At 40.0% G+C, this 16,095-nt stretch overlaps 1 long non-coding RNA gene across 1 annotated transcript; it reads right to left on the bottom strand.

Moving 5' to 3' along the window:
* Positions 1–52: 52 nt before the first annotated feature.
* On the bottom strand, positions 53–14,064 carry LOC128629232 (uncharacterized). Its single transcript, XR_008393574.1, has 3 exons — positions 13,800–14,064; positions 11,806–11,878; positions 53–3,073 (listed from the first exon to the last, which is right to left on the bottom strand). It is a non-coding gene; the product is annotated as an uncharacterized LOC128629232 (long non-coding RNA).
* Between the last annotated feature and the right edge of the window lie 2,031 nt (positions 14,065–16,095).

The raw sequence follows: 16,095 nt of genomic DNA, 5'->3' as shown, positions 1-16,095 counted from the left end.
TTCCCTGTACAATATGTATATATATATATATATATGACATGCTTTGTGCATCATTAAACTAAGAAGCTTCCACTGAATGATGGTGGCGGTGTGACTTCTTCCTGGGCAAAGGCGAGAGGAAATCAGCCAGAGCAGGGTCCAAATTGTGGTTCTGACTGGTATCGGACAAGATCTTAATGAGAGACTTATAAATAATGTCCACTCAAATCTAATTTAAGCGAAACCATTTAGAAATCATTCAATTCAATTTAATTTGATTTGTATAGCACATTTAACGATGGACATTGTCTCAAAGCAGCTTTACAGAAACCTAAACACAGGATGGAGATTTTAAGTGTGTGAATTTATCTCTATTGAGCGAGCCGGTGGCGATGGTGGTGAGGAAAATCTCCCTAAGATGATATGAGGAAGAAACATTGAAAGGAACCAGACTCAGGCAACCCGTCTTCATCTGGGTAACAAAGGATAGTGTTAAAGTAATGGAAAGTTCATTATGGCTTTAACATGAAGTCTGTTTGTTGAACTAGTCCACTGCTCACTAAAAGAGACCTGAGTGTAAAAAAAAGAGGTACCATCCTAAGCAATCTCCAGGCTGTAGCCTCCAGTTGATGAGGGCTCCAGGATGGATCAGGCAGGTCCGGAGAGCAGAAAGGGTCAAGACCACTGGCATCTCCATAATATCATGTGTGGCTTGACAAATAAATGCTTCATGGTTCCCACCAGGCAAAAAAATGTACATCCGTACCACATCAGTATCGCAGCACTGTTGATTCCTCGATTGCTGAGATTCATTTTCTATAACAGCGGCTCTGACGGTAGTGCAGATGCAAATCCCGGGTTTATATATTAACAAACTAGTTCTAACTAATCTGTGAATATAAGAGGAATAAAACACTTTAGGTCAAGTTGAAAAGAAATAATCAACTCTTTTTGTGATAACAGTAGCCATGATGTCACGGATTACTTTCCTAGAACAGTAAGCTTTCCCACAGCTTTCCCTGCAATATGCATTCAGCAGATCTGGTACTGGGGGTCAAGTAAGTCACTGCAAAGTTGTTTAAAAATACAAAAATAAACAAAAGCTACATAGCAAACCTTTGCATAAATAAATGCTATTATGCTTGCTCTCTGAATTTGTAAAAAAAAAAAAAAATGTCAGAATTGAACCGGTTCACAGAGGTGAAAGCGCGAAAATGTCACCTTGGTGGGGAAAAAAAAAGTCAAGAATAGCAGTACTATCTTCTTAAATATAAATATAATCCTAACCTGAAGTAACCAAAAGGAAACCTTTTGGATCTTTTATTCATTTATTTATTTATTTAAATAAACGCCACAAAGCAGTTTTCCTCACATGAACCAGCGAATTGTCCCCACAAGGTCAAAACTGTGAAAAAACAAAACTAAGAAGATATCCCTGTCCTTGAGGATATTTGGTCCAAAACACGACATAAAAACAAGCCCACACACACACACACACACACACACACACACACACACAAATGGATGGCTGAATAAGGAGGAGTGGAGGATCATTCACATACTCTTATCTCTCCCAGACGCTGCTCACTGCACACAATACAGGCAGGAGAAAAAGAGAAGATTAGTCCCAAAGCATCACCTGGAAACAGTGCCCACCCACACCCAATCACCCGACCACACACGTACAGTGGAATTTACTGGTTTTGTAGTTTAAATGGTTAGCGATATAATTAGAGGATGTGGGGACTGGGAGCCTAAAGGACCCCTGCTTAGTGATAAATAACCACAACACAGCTTTATACGCATTCATCTGTTTTTCTTCAGGAAACTGCCCAGTGTAATGAGCACAATGAGGAGGGAAAAAAAGAGAAATAAAAAAAGAGAGAGGGAGAGAGAGCAAAAGAGGCTGTGTGTACGGGCCTAACGTGTGCTCCCATCTGTATGAAAATCCTCTGCCAAAATTCTAATCAGGTTCTCCATCACGTCTCGCTACCTGTCCTCTGCCAAACCGACAGTAATCTCCAAAGGCAGTGCTAATGGACGCCTTGGAAAATACGCTGTATTGTCATTTAGTAAACTAACTCATGGAAAATGAATTCGATAGCAAAACACTACGTGAATGCTGAACAAAATTACCTTCAAATGCAACTTCAAACCACTTCAAAAAAGTTCAACCGCTCATTCTCGAGCTATAAAGAGAATCTCGAACGGATGCTCAGACGACATAACATAATACTTCCACCATCTAGTGGCGGAGACATAATAAAAGGTGTCCTGCTACAAGAGGTGATGTAACACTAGGTGATATCTGTGTACTCACGTTCACAACGTGACCTTTAAGCTAGAATGAATGCTAAACCCTGTGGGTCTGACGCTACACCCTTTACTGTGACTCTGCATAGAGATGACTACTTTAGACAAATCAAAATCCCCTCAGGTCATTTCCCTGAACAGAGCTGCAATTAAAGTCAGAATAAGTACAATAGACGGAGTCTGAGAAATGTCCTCTGCGTCAGCACACAAACTCTGAGATGAAGCAGTGCGCAATTCACTCAAAATAACCCTGCGCACCAGTTCTGTTCAGTGAGCTAACATTTATTTAAATGATGTCCTTTGATGCTTGTATGATTCCAGGCATAACAGTTCAGTTTTTACTATGATATCATGTTGTTGGCTCCAATGGCTCCTGTTGGTGTCGTAGCCCAGAGATTTCCTAATGAGTACACATAATTTGCACATCTGGTGTAGAGCTTTTATTATGGCACTGAGCTAAAACTTACATCGGATACAATTCCGTTTTTAGCTCTCACTGTATAAGGATGGTTTTTAAGCTTTTCGAATAAAGATTTGGTCGAACTCTGGTGATAAGATTTTTGTTTGCCTTTGCTGTAGGTTCGGACACAAAAAGTAATAAACAGTTTTACCTTCCCAAAAAAAAGTCTCCATCAGCTCAGCATTTAGGCAGCACTAGTGTGTGGAGTACTACTGCTCTCAGAGACACTTGACAGCACTCGACGGCATTACACCTGTGCCTTCATGCTAGCAGCTAATGGAGGACGGCTGACTGGTGAGAGGATCATCCACATGGCAAGTCCTTTAAATGAGTAAATTAAAAAATTAAAAAATTAATAAAAAAAAAGCACTCCAATTGAGCCAAAATTGTAGCAGAGTAGCCTGTGGCCCTTTGTTTCTTGAATTATAAGCAAATAAATAGAGCTGGTGTGTTTCTGGTCTAGGAGAGGAAAATTAAGTGAAAATTGAGTGAGAAGAAGTGACAGCCATTATACCACATAAATGTTAAACTCTGGTAGGTCTATAAAGTGTGGTATAAGCAGAAGAAAACACTTCGGGACATGTCCTTCTAAGAACATAATGAACTTCCAGGTGGTAACAGTAACTCTGCTTTATCACACCATGATACAAGCATGACACTTGTTTTATTCCTTACACACTCTGTGGTCTAGGTGGTCAGCGACCTGTCTTGAAATCTACCTTCCTGGAGGTTTCATCTCCAACCAAAATCTGACATAGTTGATCAAGAAGGTCCGGTGGGCACCATTATGGTTGGCGCTAAAGTCTTCAGGAAGGTAGATCTCCAGAACCACTGCTCTATGGGAAAGGATTTTGAACTGTCCTAGAATATCAAATAAAATATCAAACAATTGTTCTTAGGCACTCATTTTATTCTCATAACAGATTTGTTATTGGTCTATTATTGCTGAACTGAGAATCAGACACCTCGAATACTTCCAACCTAAAAACGTGCAACGAGCTGGGGGTTTCCTGAAACACGCACACACACACACACAAATCAGCAAACTAATGAAATAAATGATGTTGAGAATGAAGTTAATTAACTCAATGTCTCATTCATTAGAAAGCCCCACTGCTGCTGCTCTCTTGTTAGTGGCATAAATGACTCAAATTGAGTGCAAACAAGAACATTGCCCCATCAGTATTTGCAATATATTCGTTTGTTACAACGCAAGCCGGGTGTTTTGGAGCAAATTGTTTCGAATGTTTCATTTCACGATGCTAAATTTACATTAGCGATTGATGACTTTAGCCACCGTGTATAGGTGTAACGATATCACGTACTGAAATTCTCACATCATACACCGCTAACATATTACGCCTACAAGAGTTTAAAACAGTAATTGATTTTACACAGCACTGTGAACAGCTAAATTATTGCTTTATTTGTGAACAACAACAACAACAACAACCAACAGCAAAACGTGATGGCCAATAGCAAGAGTGATCCTCTTAACACAATTATCACCTAGAGATTTTCGTTGTTATCTCATTCCATATTTACTTTGGTGCTCACAGAGTATTAAAATTATTTTTTTTATATGAGGTGAGATAGATAGATAGATAGATAGATAGATAGATAGATAGATAGATAGAGAGATAGATAGAGAGATAAAATAACATTTTAAAATTAACTTTCTTGCTTTTGTAATTTTGCTCACGGTCAACGAGTTCTGCTGAAGATAAATGCTCTGAGGTTATAAAAATTCATAAACAAGATGGTGTGTACGTCTGTGTTTGGATATTCTCATAAAACAGTGCTAAAATATTTTGCGTGTCCTGTCCTAATAACATTTACCCACAGCCAGACATCTGGGGTTTAATATTTCTGTCCAAACAAATAAGTTCTGCTGATTCTTTAATTAAGAAGAAGGGGGAAAAAACCTCCACAAAGGCTCAAATCTCCACAGATGGGTTTCATATGGGGGGTGGGGGGGTGTTGGAATTTTGGCCCATTATTTGTCTGGAAACGAAAAGAAAAGCATGCTAATGAGCAGACAGTATAACTGCAATCACAAAGAACTTTCATGGATTTGCACGGTGCTGTTAAATGAAAACAATCAACCTCGGAGTGCTGTGAAATAGCGGTGTCACTGTTAGCACCCAGAAGGTGATTGTTTTCCAATAACAGCACACCCAGAGTGATTAATTTCCCTTCTAGCACAGCAATTTGCCAACAATTTCTATTGATTAAAGAACCATACATCATACTTTTAATCTGTTTATTCTGACATTTAATGCATTGTAATGTCCACTGCTTAGGTTCACTGTATGAAATCTACATAATATGTGATGCTTACCTGCGAGACCACACGAGCACAGGAGATGGTAATGATGGTTAGAGTATAATTGTTTTTTTTTCTCTCAGGCATCTCAAACAGGTGCCACATCCATCTTCTCCTTTGTTCAGGATCTTACCATAGAAACACTTAACGATGTAATTTTCACACCATTACAGGGACAGGGACAGGCTGAGATTTCCCATCATTCAATCAAAGAAAATTACTTTCTTCTCCTTTTGTGTAAATAAGAGAAAAGGTGAGAGGGCAGAACAGAGAGAAAGAACTTGAAGGCGTGCGTGATGAGAAGCTCTGAGTTTCTTTAAATAACACGTGGGGAGGACAGCTGACGGAGACACAGAGAGCGTGAGGATGCTTAATAATGAAGCCTGTGTTTATTACACAGCCCGTATGGGGCTGTTTAACACAGAACGATCACTAAGTGAGAGAGACTAGAGAGAGATGTGAGAGACATGGGAAGGAGACGAGTATGTCTAAGTAAATATGATAATGGAGATTGGGAGCAGATACACGACGAACACAGAACCCTGTGGTCATGTTCGGAGAATTACATTCTGCAGATCTAATCAAATTCAGTGTTTGTGTGAGAAAACACAAAGGACTATGGAAGATGAAACACAAAAGCACAAAAGGATGACAGAAAGATAACGTCATTGTGTCGCAATGAAACCACTGAGCCTCCGATATTACACTCATAAATCTACACACCACACACACACGTTTGCCTTACAATCCTTGTGAGGACCTTCCACTGGCATAATTATTAATTAATGCCAGCTCCTAAATCAAACCCTAGCTTTATCCTCCGTAATCAAAAGGAGTCCCTTCATCTCTTTTTCTTTTTTTGTTTGTTTTCCTTAAAAAAAATATGTTTTTCTCTTGGGGACCAGTCACGTACCAGCCACGTACCCACAAGGTCAAAACTGTCAGATATTCCTATACTATCCTATACTATTCTTATCCTACAGTGTTAGTTATTTTAAACCAATTTTAAATGTTATATTAATGTTTAGACCACATGACCACTCACAATTCACAAGCATTCATTTGAACTAACTGAATGAACTAACTGGCTATAGCTAGCAGGATGAAATAACTGTTTTTGTCACTATTTTGAAAATGGCATGCATCAGATTGCATTGATGGCTTGGTCATGGTATTATATGGGGCGGGGGGGGAGCTAAAATCTAATGTTTATCAATAGCTTGACAATTAAACTTACAGTTGTGCAACACGTTACATCAGATGGCACAATAAGAATAATATGGGGCAACGATCACGCAAACACACTTAAAGGAAGATCGGCAGCTGCATTCACGATTTCGAGTTTCGCTCAAATGTTAAACAGAAAGTACAAAAAAAAACAAAAAACAATATTACCCTGTAATTAAAAACACACTAAACGTAAGAGTTTTGTTATCTGTCCTACTGCGTCATATGTATTTTGAATGGACAAAATGTGCTTAATCTTGTCTACGTTCAGCTTCTCCGCCAACAAAGTAAACTTTTCCCAAACCAAAGTAAAATTTCACAGTCACTGCTGATGGAGTGTTACGGATATGTCGGAAAAATATCAGTCCAAACGGAAATCAAATCTATGAGGAGTATCACTTAGAGTCACAACTACCCCTGCATAAATCTAGAGTCTAGACTAGAAAGAAATCAGCCCGAGCATACTGATTTAAACTAACTGCTGAATCTGAATCTGTCTTAACTGTTAAATTCAAAATAATCCACTTTAAGACATTTGTTGGCCACAGATTATCTGATATGGATGCCAAAAAACAAAACTTTATACTGATTATATTTATCGTTGAAAGACAGGGAGACTTAACCCTGCTTGGCCCTGATTCTGGGTAAGTTCTGCAAGTTTACAGTTCTCTAATATAACCATCTTCAGTTAATAAAGTAATGCGAAGACATGATAACGAGGGTGCATTAAGAACAGCTTTGGAATTTGAGAACGCTAAACTGAACAGCTCTTTAGACCGCATGTTAATAGGACACAATGGCAGGCACGGGTAATTGGCTCTCACTTTCAAGATCCCTTTCCTTCACCCAATCAATACCAGGATGTCCAATTAAGTACCTTGTTCCCCGGGAGATGCTGTCACTCACCGCAAACAAGACTTTGCTGCTTGTTGTTGGATCGGTATGTGAGCCGAACTGCCCTAATTACCTGTGGGTCACAACAAAACAAAAAAACCCAGAACAGAAAAGGAGGCTAGTTAACGCTGGACCATTAGAGCTTCCATCTTCATTCTGATCGCTGTAACAATTTAGGAACCACTGAATGGAATATTACTTTTTTTTTTATTTTTTTTTTACATTGCCTTTTACCTACTCTCTGGTTCAACATGAAAGACTCTCGCAAAGATGCCCTTAATGGTTTTGAATTATATAGACGGTAATAACAGGATTTGTTTAAGGTTCTGGATTCATGGAGAAGCTAAACGCTCTTGCTCTTGTTTTAACCCCAGACCTAAAAATGCACAAAGCATTGAAATAGGACAGAACAGGAAACCTCAACCTTGTTAATTAGGTGTAAATGAAAGCAACACACTCATAATCAGACCCAGAGGTGGACGTCACTGTCTAGCATCCTGATGTCAGCTTGGTGTAGATGCAAACGCAGAGTACATGACACTATTTGGAACGCATCACGAAGGCTTCGTGTACAAATCATCAACAAAATGAATTAACCAAGGTTAATCCTTTGTTAATGGGGCAGTGGTGGCTTGGCAGTTAAGGCTCTGGGTTATTGATCTGAAGGCCAGGGGTTCAAGCCCCAGCACTGCCAAGCTGCCACTGTTGGGCCATTGAGCAAGGCCCTTAACCCTCTCTGCTCCAGGGGTGCTGTATCATGGCTGACCCTGCACTCTGACCCCAACTCCCTGACATGCTGGGATATACAAAGAAAAGAATTTCACTGTGCTGTAATGTATATGTGACCAATTATCATGATCATTAATATAGGTATAAACTGCAAGGTAAGTGTAAATCTTTTGATGGTGGACCAAACAATGGAGCCTGAAAGCACAGAGTGAGAAAGGAGAGGACAGAACAGAGTCTGGGTCATTTATCAAACCTGGCTGTTCTTGGACTGACAAATCACGTTGAGTCATGTACATTCATTAGATGTTGAGGATTTATGCCGTACTGGACAGCACAGAGTGAGACAAAACACTGCTGAACCGAATGTAAGAACATCACACTGATTTATTTTCCAAGCAGATTGGAGTTAATTGACTGGGTAGGAAACGCTGTGAGGATTAAGGCCAGGAAGAAAATAGGGATGGTCAAGCTGTGTGTGTTATACGGTGTGTTCTAAAAGATCTCAAACAGTGCAGAACAAATGTAGTAGCCATATCTGACCAATCAGATGTTCTATTCAATGCCTAGTGATGGGTATCCACTTTCAACTTTGGGCTGCATTTCATATTCATTCCTTTCATACCACACCTCATTTAACCAAATCCAAGAGCTCCATCATTAGAGAATGACACGAATTGGATGCATTAGAGCAGAAAACATCGCTAACGTGTGACACTGCACAGTTCTGCTAAGGGTAAAGATGAGAAATGCTGGCCTAGATGCTATGACAAGATTCTTAAAAAACAATTCTGCAAGATTTTGTCTGATCTCTAGTAATGATCTATGTATTACATCATTTATCCTCCAGTATAGTATAATCTATCAGGGTCTCATTCCTTCCTTTATCCAAGTAACATATCTGAAACAGTCTCCATGCCTCGAGCAGGTGACAGGATGTGCTTTCGTTTCCAATCAGTAATTTTACAGAGAATAACGTCCGTTTAGACTACTTTGTTGTAACTGCTTAATTAGAGAAGGCAGACTTGCATCCTCCTGCTAATTAACTGATTATTAAAAAAGTACAGTTGAGATTATAGAAGCGTTCGTGCTTTACAACAAAATTTAATTTACTGATGCAGTTTTTCTCCTAAATCATTTTCTAAACCACTTCTAGAGCATTGGGAAAAAATGATTAACCATGACTAAATTAAACATTGTTTTACAAAGGAAACAGGACTAAAGGTGCTTATTTTAACAATCCTCTATTAGGCCAAAATATAATTCAGACCCAGGAGCCTCTGTAGTGATATGGTGGTTATTTTGTAAATATTGAGGTCCCATACTGAGTATCATGCAAACATGAATTATTATGTTGTGTCCACAAGATACCAAAGTCATGACCGTGAATTGTATACCATGAGCTCACAATTTAATATGTTGCGGAACGTTATACTCAACATGTAGTCTCCAGACATTATTGTGGATAGTGAAGAATTCACTTTAGGCAATACAGACTAATGGTATGATAAAAATCAAGGACTTCGGTGTGTCTTAATGTATCATTATGTATCAAGTAAAGTGCAATATTGGCATTTGTCTCTATGCTTAGGTTCCTGATGCGAGAATAGACTAATTAATTTGATTTGATTTTAAAATACAAAGATTTGAGTACTTTCTGGCCTCATGGCCTTATCTCAATAACGTCTAACACAAGCAGCCTTCTAATAATCACTCCAGCAGACCATCCTGCACTTTCTTCCCTCTGGTTAAGCTCACTGTTCTCTTCACTGCTTCTAGATTCCTGGATGAAGTGTGTGCCAGTTTAACCTGAGGGCTTGTTCTCCTAATTAACTAAATGAGAGAGATACACCAGCAGATGGTTGATGAAAGATGGTAATTACGTCTCCATCAGAGTTGGCCTGCAGGTTGACAGCAGCGTGACGATCTCGGATTCAAACTATAATATGCAAGAAGCAGGTACACTTCCAGATTTGAAAAATCCAACCATGGAGCAACTATTCTAATCAAAAGTCCTCCAGCATCGTTTTCATATAAAATAAATAAATACAGGGAACCTATTCTCCACACACGCACAATGAGTAGAAGTAAGTGTGACTCCCAATGATCTTGCTCTTTGACACGCCATTAATATTTACCCCCTCTTCTACTTCAGGGAGTGATGATCTCAGAGCAAGAAGACGGGAAAATATGAGATGAAGGGCATGAAAGTGTGAAAGTGAAGGTATCGAAAACATAAAACATAATATATGGAAGGAATGTGATAAAATAAAGAACAAATTAATGACAAATGAGGATATATTGTAGATTGATATTGGACCATTTGTCCAATTGAATAGAAAGAGGAACGGTTAAAGAAGGAGCGTACATCATCTAAACATCTAAAGGGATCTGTTGCTGAAAAACGCAAAACCTTCAACTCTTGCGGAAAAACTGCCAAGCCGAGGTCACGCGCCGTCACCTCCGCTTTTTCCCTGGGAGTTTTATGTTCCTTTAAATTCAAGGAAACAGATGCTATTTCTGCAACCGTGGCCAAGGTAATGAAACACACATAGCCACAGTGTTCATGGCTTTTCATTGTTGTACAATAGTACACAGCGCATAACATTTGTCTTGTCACATTACTTTATGGCCAGTTATGAAGGTGATGTCACGAGATATAAGATATAAGGCACTGATGAAATTCTCACGGAAATAGTGTTGATGTGCTACATCAGGAAATGTTACCAATATCACAATGTCAGATTTCCTTATTACAGTATACCGCAATATTGATTCGGTGGTGTTTCAATACAATAACTGGAGCAGTTAATTGCCTCCCACTTTCAAGATCTCTCGCCTTTGGCCAATCAATACCAGGCTGCCCTATTAAGCACAGACCCTTTTTCCTCATCTCATTCCCTTGGCGCTGCTGTCTCACACCTCAAAATAGAGAATATAATTCAATACAAGTATAATCAGACTCTCCGAAGCTGAATGGCCTTGACGTCAACTTGATGTGAATGTAAATGTAGTTCTGTTAAACTGAGGTACAAGGTGACTGAATAAATCAGGGTCTGTAAGGTGTCTGGGCTCATTCCAGCTCTAAAATATGAATATCAATATTCTGCAGCTCAGAAGTTTAAATTCCCAGCAGTGCCATGGCTCATGGTCAAAGGTCTATGAAAGCACAACTGCCCCTGCGGTAATTGATTGGAAACAACTTTTTAGTACTGCTTTCGCTGTTGATTCAAATGCTGCTCAAGGGTGTGTTTCTTAAGGAACGCTTGTGCCATGATGACGGAGAAAAATAACCAGCGATTGAGTGGTGTGACGAAGCGGAGTTACTCTTACCAACCCGAATGTGAATACTGTCCAATAACAACACATCTTGATGTGTTGTATTACTCTTATATGGTCTCTTATGGTCTCTTATACATGACAAACAGTAAAGCAGAAACCTAAAATGGCCTCATAGTTCATTTATTTGGCCATTTTGTATGTTTTCTTCATGATAGTGGGAAAAGCAAAGGTCTCTAACTCTCTCTATACGATCTCCAATTATGTGACTGAAAGATCGTTTCTAACAAGTTTCTAACTGTGGTGTTTGTTGGTGTTGACTGAAACATGGAGTCGCTAAAAGGATCGAAGTACAACTTTGAAACTTGTACTACTATCCTGCAAGCACTGTTCTTCATTTAAGACTGAGAGTTTCTTATTTAAACAAACTGAGAAACTGTTGCATTAGTAGAAGAAAGACATTTCATCCTGTCAGTTTGTATAGCGTGTGCGTGTGTGTGTGTGTGTGTGTGTGTGTGTGTGTGTGTGTGTTTGTGTGTGTGAGACAGAGAAGGACAATGAGAATGAGAGAACAGGCCAGAGTCCGGGTCATTTATCAAACCTGTCTGCTCTTGAGCTGATGAATGAAACCTCACAGCAGGCTGTCCAGTTTGATTAGATGTAGAAGATTTCTGCTGTAATGGTCAGAGCAGAATGAGACACACCGACACACATAGCTTGAAACACACACACACACACACACACACACACACACACACACAAACACACCCCAACAGGCATCGGTTAAAACAGATCAAAGTTAATTGACTGGGGTTAGAGTGGATTACAACCAAAAAGAAGCTGAAATTTCCAACACATTCAGAGCAAAAAATCCATCAATAGAAATTACTCTCTTTACTGTTTTAATTAACCATTGTCTATATATTTGTGTTATATACTGTAGGATACTGCTGAGAATCAGGTGGTGACTACCCCTATGGAGGTTTTCTACCACAATACAGCCAGAGAGGAGATAAGGCTGATCCCTGAGGAGATGGCTCATTCTGCCAAGTAAGTTTGAGTCACAACACTGTCTTTGGAAACACCTGCAAACTAAGGCTTCCCTTTAAGTTCACAGAGGAGGAGTTCAAGGTTTTGCATGCAAGGAACGTGTCCCGGGAAATGCAGGAGTGCTAGTGAAGACTGGTAGGAAAGGGGAGAGCTTTTCAAAGAGCTGGGCTAGGAACTTTTGCAACTCTCTGGAATGAGAAAGGAAAAAGGCAGCAGCAACTAGTCCAGCATGATGTCAGAGTGGCTGTCAAAGAGGATTTTTACTCTCGCGCAGGTGTAAGTGGGTGGTTTTTACTCTCATGCAGGTGTGAGTGGGTGGTTTTTACTCTCATGCAGGTGTGAGTGGGTAGTTTTTACTCTCGTGCAGGTGTGAGTGGGTGGTTTTAACTCTCATGCAGGTGAGTGGGTGGTTTTTATTTTCATGCAAGTGTGAGTGGGTGGTTTTTACTCTCGTGAAGGTGAGTGGGTGAGTTTTACTCTCATGCAGGTGAGTGGGTGGTTTTAACTCTCGTGCAGGTGAGTGGGTGGTTTTAACTCTCGTGCAGGTGAGTGGGTGGTTTTTATTTTCATGTGAGTGTGAGTGGGTGGTTTTTATTCTCATGCAGGTGAGTTGGTGGTTTTTAACTCTCATGCAGGTGAGTGGGTGTTTTTATTCTCATGCAGGTGTGAGTGGGTGGTTTTTACGCTCGTGCAGGTGTGAGTGGGTGGTTTTGAGACTCAAGCAGGTGTGAGTGCATGGTTTTTATGCTTGTGCAGGTGACAGTGGGTGGTTTTTACGCTCATGCAAACTGGAACAGGAGGTAAGTTATGAAGCTCGCAGATCTCGGTTGTTTGTTCACTTGCCAAAAGTAACTAAGAAATAGAAAAAAATACGATCCCTAGAAAATACTGTACGCAGGTGCAAATAAAAATAGCTGCGAAACTGAGCAGGATTAGTTAAAAGATGTCTATAAAATGTCAAAAAGGGTGACGTGAAGCAATGGCTCTAGAAAAAATTTCAAAGCCCCTTGAGGGTAGAATAATGGACAACACACTCGCAATTCCCAAGAATGTTCTAGAGTGAAAATTCAACAGCTAAAAATACATCTATGAACTTCATTAACTTCTTCCAGAATGAAAGAGAGAGAGAGGGGGGAAGAGACAAAAAAGAGAGTGATACACACACACACACACAGATAGAGAGTGATAAAGAGAGATAGACAGAGAGAGAGAGAGAGAGAGAGAGAGAGAGAGAGAGAGAGAGATAAAGAGAGAAAGACAGTGAGAGAGAGAGAAAGAGAGAGAGATAAAGAGAGATGAACGGAGAGAGAGAGAGAGAGAGAGAGAGAGAGAGAGAGAGAGAGAGAATTGGGTAAAGTGCTAGTCTGTCTGTGCGCGCGCGTATCTGAGGTGGACGGAAACGAAATAAAAAATATCCGTTACGCACGGATTAAACTACACCCTCGTACACACACTCATGTCTATAAGTGAATATTTACACCTTTACTACAAGTATGACATACCTGTGAAAGTAAATTCGCATTGAGTTGGAAGTGAAGCGCTTACCTGCCTGCGCGCGCGACCCGTACGGATGAGAGCAACCGCCAGGAATCATCAAAATCATCCACAGATTCACGTGTGGAGAATAAATCCGAGCTGTAACTCTGTCCTGGGAATAAATATGAGTTTATTTCTCTTCGTCATGTCCTCAGATTCTAACTCTGTGTGCGTTTTTATTTTTTATTTTTTTTGCTGTTAGCGGCGCTGCTAAATCTGCACTTACCTTTACCTCAGAGCACCTTGGCAAGGAAGCGCCTTCTAATTTACATAACCACGCCCACACCATTATCTGATTGGTCGGAAAGAATGCGCGCGTACCGGCTCGAGGGGAGTGTTATTACAATTACAATGAGAGAGAGAGAGAGAGAGAGAGAGAGAGCGAGAGAGAGAGAGACTTCATGTTGATCATTTTAATACTAAAACACTATGACCACAAATAAGTTATCTGCTAATCATCTCGAAGGTGATTATTTTCCCATAACGACACGTTTTATTTTTCTTTTACCACAGCAACTTGACAACAATTACAATTTTACCTCATTAATGCACAACACATTGCACTTTTTTCTATTTATAATGATGTTTAGTCTTGCGGAAAGTTCACAAAACAAGTTATCACCTATGTTACAGCTGCTATAAACAGTCTTTACCCCGACAGACTCTCGTTTTTATCCTTCTTAAAGTTATTAAGCCAAAAGGGAAAAAAAACATATACAAAAAAAAAAAACTCAAAGTGTGAACTCCTCTGTTCTGAAGACTTTCGCATGTCAGAAAACGTATCACTTCTGACTGTAACAGTGCACTAACAAATGTTTTTTGTTTTGTTTTGTTTATGTGTAGCGTGAAGTCAAACTAGCATACACACACACAAACACACACCCACACGCACACAAATAACCTAGACTTGCACACAATCATTGTGAAGAACCAAACTCTTGATATTTTGTGTGCACACTATTCTGGTTTAGATCTTGTTCTGCTTAATCTGTTTGTTTTGTTTTTTTTCTTCTATTATTTGCTTTCATTGTAGTTAACTCTGTCTTTAGCCCTGTCCGAGCGGAATTAAATGTACATGTATTCCTGGGGTAATTTCCTATTTTACAGGTGCTCCTCTGTGACTTTATGTGCGACCAGAACAGCTCTGTTTCTGTTCTGTCAAGGCATGGACTCCACAAGACCTCTGAAGGTGTGCTGTGGTATTTGGCACCAAGACGTTAGCAACAGATCCTTTAAGTCCTGGAAGTTGCGAGGTATGGCCTCCATGGATCAGACTGGTTTGTCCAGAACATTCCACAGATGCTCAATCGGATTGAAATCTGGGGAATTTGGAGGCCAAGTCAACACCTTGAACTCTTTGTCATGTTTCTCAAACCATTCCTGAACTATTTTTGCATTGTCTCAGGACACATTATCCTGCTGAAAGAGGTCACTGCTATTAGGGAATGAACTGTTGCCATGAAGATGTGTACTTGGTCTGCAAGAACTTTGCCCAGAGCACCAGACTGTCTCCACATCAGGCTTGCCTTATTCCCATAGTGCATCCTGGTGCCATCTATTCCCTGGTCTGCAGCTATACAACCTCATACACATACAATCTGCAAGGCAACTATGTGTTCTGACACCTTTTTATCAGAGCCAGCATGAACCTTTTCAGCAATTTGTGCTATAGTAGCTCTTCTGTGTGATCGGAACAGACGGGCTAGCCGCACATCCTCACTCACATCAGAGAGCATTGGGCACCCATGATCCTGTTACAGGTTCACTGGTTGTCCTTCCCTTGGACCACTTCTGGTAGGTACTAACCACTGTGTTCCGGGAACACCCCACAAGACCTGCTGTTTTGGAGATACTCTGACCCAGTCGTCTAGTCATCACAAGTTGGCCCTTGCCAAAGTTGCTCAGATTCCTACACTTGCCCATTTTTTCTGCGTCCAATACTTTGAGAACTGACGGTTCACTTAATATATCCCACCCCTTCACAGGTACTGAGATAATCAATGCTATTCTCTTCACCTGTCGGTGGTTGTAATATTATGGCTGATTGGCGTATTTCAGCTCTGAATAGAGTTCATAATAAGTTTTGCAGGTTGTATCAAACTACATTTTTAACTGTAAGTCATAACATTGTAAAACAAATGTAAAGTGTGAATGAGCACAGCTCTGTAAGTAGACTACAGACAGTGTTTCAGCTTTAGTGACCTTTTTGCTCTTGTTACCTTCTTGTGTTGTTTTATGCAAACAATCCTGGCAAGCACAGAGTTAAACAACTGTCTCATTTTCATAATTCCTTGGCATTCACGTC

This window comes from Ictalurus punctatus, chromosome 26 (genome assembly GCF_001660625.3).
Source record: "Ictalurus punctatus breed USDA103 chromosome 26, Coco_2.0, whole genome shotgun sequence".
Taxonomy (NCBI): domain Eukaryota; kingdom Metazoa; phylum Chordata; class Actinopteri; order Siluriformes; family Ictaluridae; genus Ictalurus; species Ictalurus punctatus.
The sequence above is the reverse complement of the archived record's forward strand: the minus strand, read 5'-3'. Positions and strand labels throughout refer to the sequence as shown.